Here is a 4,857-nt window from a genome sequence, read left to right as displayed (position 1 = left end):
CGAGTATTCGGTCCAAATTGGACGGACCCGGAGTAGTTCTTCTGAATGGCTTCTTCCGCTGACCGGGTTTAGAGCCTCTGAATCTGGCATTGACTGCCGTATCCTCAATATGATCGCCGTTAATGCGGCGTTTGTTTTTGTTGCGATGCGGCCTGCCATTTCGGTCCTTGAAGTCCGGACTGCCAGAATTTTTGCTGAGGTTATTGCTGCGTGCTAGCCAGTTGTCCTCACCCGCGCAGAAGCGGGTCATGAGTGATGTTAGGGCTGCCATGGATTTCGGCTTTTCCTGTCCCAGGTGCCGGGCAAGCCACTCGTCGCGGATGTTATGCTTGAAGGCCGCGAGGGCCTCCGCATCCGGACAGTCGACGATTTGGTTTTTCTTGGTTAAGAACCGTGTCCAGAATTGCCTAGCCGATTCGTCTGGCTGCTGAATTATGTGGCTTAGGTCATCAGCGTCTGGTGGTCGCACATAAGTGCCCTGGAAGTTATCGAGGAATGCGGCTTCCAGGTCCTCCCAACTCCCAATTGACTCTGCTGGCAAGCTGTTGAGCCAATGTTCGGGCTGGTCCTTTAAGCTTGAGGGGGAGGTATTTGATGGCGTGAAGATCGTCACCGTGGGCCATGTGGATGTGAAGGAGATAGTCTTCAATCCAAACCGCGGGGTCTGTTGTGCCATCGTAGGATTCAATATTGACGGGTTTAAACCCTTCGGGGATTTGATGATCCATTACTTCATCTGTGAAGCATAGTGGGTGTGCGGCGCCTATGTCCTGGGTGATATCACGACGGAGCTCAAGGGAGCTTGGTCTATTTTGTTCGGCCCGGCCGGTCTTACTGTGTCCGGCGCGACGATTGTCGTCACGTATCGTGGGACGCCCACGCGATCCATAGATCGATCTTGATTGTCTTGCCTTATCCTCCAATATATCTCGCAAGTCCGGACTGTTCCCCTGTGGCCGTGTGCTTTTCGAGCGATGCCGGGGTACGTGTCTGGTGAAGGGCCTAGAGGCCACTCTGTCGCGACCACGGGGTGGTCGGCCAGCCGTATTGTCTCCTGGTGATGCGGGTTCGTAAGCCTCCTCCTCTAATCGGGGGAGCAGCTTGCGTTTAGGGTAGCTTTTGGAGGGGCGTTCGAGCTCATGCTCTTCGGCCGCGAGGACTTCAGTCCATCTATTGGCTAGCAGATCCTGATCAGCTCTAAGCTGTTGCTGCTTTTTCTTGAGGCTGTTCGCCGTGGCCATAAGCCTGCGTTTAAAACGCTCTTGTTCGACGGGATCCTCAGGCACGACGAATTCGTCATCGTCGAGGCTCGCTTCGTCTCCGGAGGGAGGCGTATAATCCTCTGCCTCTTCTCCTGCCGCTCCTTCATAAGGGCTGGCGTCTCCGTCCTCCTGCGCTGCATCTTGCATGAGCGGGTTGTCTTCGACACTGTCCGGTGTATTATTGTCTCCGGTGCCGGAGTCTTCATTCTTGCTGTGGCGGGATTTAGAGCGGCGCCGCTGACGCCGGCGCTTGGGCTGCTTTTTGGAGGGGTCATCCTCCTCTGTTCCTTCGCCATTCCCATCTTTTGGGATATCCACCATGTATATGTCATACGATGAGGTGGCTGTCCAGTGCCCAGTAGGTGCTGGTTCTTGGTCGTCTCTGTTGGAAATATGCCCTAGAGGCAATAATAAAAGTATTATTATTATATTTCCTTGTTCATGATAATTGTCTTTTATTCATGCTATAACTGTATTATCCGGAAATCGTAATACACGTGTGAATACATAGACCACAATATGTCCCTAGTGAGCCTCTAGTTGACTAGCTCGTTGTGATCAACAGATAGTCATGGTTTCCTGGCTATGGACATTGGATGTCGTTGATAACGGGATCACATCATTAGGAGAATGATGTGATGGACAAGACCCAATCCTAAGACTAGCACAAAAGATCGTGTAGTTCATTTGCTAGAGCTTTGCCAATGTCAAGTATCTCTTCCTTCGACCATGAGAGCGTGTAACTCCTGGATACCGTAGGAGTGCTTTGGGTGTATCAAACGTCACAACGTAACTGGGTGACTATAAAGGTGCATTACAGGTATCTCCGAAAGTATCTATTGTTTTATGCGGATCGAGACTGGGATTTGTCACTCCGTGTAAACGGAGAGGTATCTCTGGGCCCACTCGGTAGGACATCATCATATGCGCAATGTGACCAAGGAGTTGATCACGGGATGATGTGTTACGGAACGAGTAAAGTGACTTGCCGGTAACGAGATTGAACAAGGTATCGGTATACCGACGATCGAATCTCGGGCAAGTAAAATACCGCTAGACAAAGGGAATTGTATACGGGATCGATTGAGTCCTTGACATCGTGGTTCATCCGATGAGATCATCGTGGAACATGTGGGAACCAACATGGGTATCCAGATCCCGCTGTTGGTTATTGACCGGAGAACGTCTCGGTCATGTCTGCATGTCTCCCGAACCCGTAGGGTCTACACACTTAAGGTTCGATGACGCTAGGGTTATAAAGGAAGCTTGTATGTGGTTACCGAATGTTGTTCGGAGTCCCGGATGAGATCCCGGACGTCACGAGGAGTTCCGGAATGGTCCGGAGGTAAAGATTTATATATGGGAAGTCCTATTTTGGCCACCGGAAAATGTTCGGGATTTTTCGGTATTGTACCGGGAAGGTTCTAGAAGGTTCCGGAGTGGGGCCCACCTGCATGGGGGGACCCACATGGACGTGGGTAGTGGGGGCAAGGCCCCACACCCCTGGTCAAGGCGCACAAAGATCCCCCCTTAGAAGGAATAAGATCATATCCCGAAGGGATAGGATCAAGATCCCTAAAAAGGGGGGATAACAATCGGTGGGGAAGGAAATGATGGGATTTCTTTCCTCCCACCTTGGCCAACGCCCCAATGGACTTGGAGGGCAAGAAACCAGCCCCTCCACCCCTATATATAGTGGGGAGACGCATGGGACCTTCAGACGAAGTTCTGGCGCAGCCCTCCCCCTCTCCCAAGTCGTCCTCCTCTCCCGTGGTGCTTGGCGAAGCCCTGCTAGATTGCCACGCTCCTCCATCACCACCACGCCGTTGTGCTGCTGTTGGATGGAGTCTTCCTCAACCTCTCCCTCTCTCCTTGCTGGATCAAGGCGTGGGAGACGTCACCGGGCTGTACGTGTGTTGAACGCGGAGGTGCTGTGCGTTCGGCACTTGATCATCGGTGATTTGAATCACGACGAGTACGACTCCATCAACCCCGTTCACTTGAACGCTTCCGCTTAGCGATCTACAAGGGTATGTAGATGCACTCTCCTTCCCCTCGTTGCTGGTCTCTCCATAGATAGATCTTGGTGATACGTAGGAAAATTTTGAATTTCTGCTACGTTCCCCAACAGTGGCATCATGAGCTAGGTCTATTGCGTAGATTCTTTGCACGAGTAGAACACAAAGTAGTTGTGGGTGTTGATGTTGTTCAATATGCTTACCGTTACTAGTCCAATCTTGTTTCGACGGTATTGTGGGATGAAGCGGCCCGGACCGACCTTACACGTACTCTTACGTGAGACAGGTTCCACCGATTGACATGCACTTGGTGCATAAGGTGGCTAGCGGGTGCCAGTCTCTCCCACTTTAGTCGGAACGGATTCGATGAAAAGGGTCCTTATGAAGGGTAAATAGCAATTGGCATATCACGTTGTGGTTTTGCGTAGGTAAGAAACGTTCTTGCTAGAAACCCATAGCAGCCACGTAAAACATGCAAACAACAATTAGAGGACGTCTAACTTGTTTTTGCAGGGTTGCTATGTGATGTGATATGGCCAAAAGGATGTGATGAATGATATATGTGATGTATGAGATTGATCATGTTCTTGTAATAGGATTCACGACTTGCATGTCGATGAGTATGACAACCGGCAGGAGCCATAGGAGTTGTCTTTATTTATTGTATGACCTGCGTGTCATTGAAGAACGCCATGTAAACTACTTTACTTTATTGCTAAACGCGTTAGTCATAGAAGTAGAAGTAGTCATTGGCGTGACAACTTCATGAAGACACGATGATGGAGATCATGGTGTCATTCCGGTGACAAGATGATCATGGAGACCCGAAGATGAAGATCAAAGGAGCTATATGATATTGGCCATATCATGTCACTACTCTATTTGATTGCATGTGATGTTTATCATGTTTATGCATCTTGTTTACTTAGGACGACGGTAGTAAATAAGATGATCCCTTACAAAATTTCAAGAAGTGTTCTCCCCTAACTATGCACCGTTGCTACAGTTCGTCACTTCTAAGCACCACGTGATGATCGGGTGTGATGGATTCTTACGTTCACATACAACGGGTGTAAGACAGTTTTACACAGCGAAAACACTTAGGGTTAACTTGACGAGCCTAGCATGTACAGACATGGCCTCGGAACACGGAGACCGAAAGGTCGAGCATGAGTCGTATTGTAGATACGATCAACATGAAGATGTTCACCGATGATGACCAGTCCGTCTCACGTGATGATCGGACACGGCCTAGTTGACTCGGATCATGTAATCACTTAGATGACCAGAGGGATGTCTATCTGAGTGGGAGTTCATAAGATGAACTTAATTATCCTGAACATAGTCAAAAGACCTTTTGCAAATTATGTCGTAGCTCGCGCTTTAGTTCTACTGTTTTAGATATGTTCCTAGAGAAAATATAGTTGAAAGTTGATAGTAGCGATTATGCGAACAGTAGAAAGCTTATGTCCTTAATGCACTGCTTAGTGTGCTGAACCCCAAACGTCGTTTGTGGATGTTTCGAACATCGAACATACACGTTTTGATAACTACGTGATAGTTCAGTTAAATGGTTT

The sequence above is a fragment of the Triticum dicoccoides genome, chromosome 2B (assembly GCF_002162155.2).
Source record: "Triticum dicoccoides isolate Atlit2015 ecotype Zavitan chromosome 2B, WEW_v2.0, whole genome shotgun sequence".
Classification (NCBI taxonomy): Eukaryota; Viridiplantae; Streptophyta; class Magnoliopsida; order Poales; family Poaceae; genus Triticum; species Triticum dicoccoides.
The sequence above is the reverse complement of the archived record's forward strand: the minus strand, read 5'-3'. Positions refer to the sequence as shown.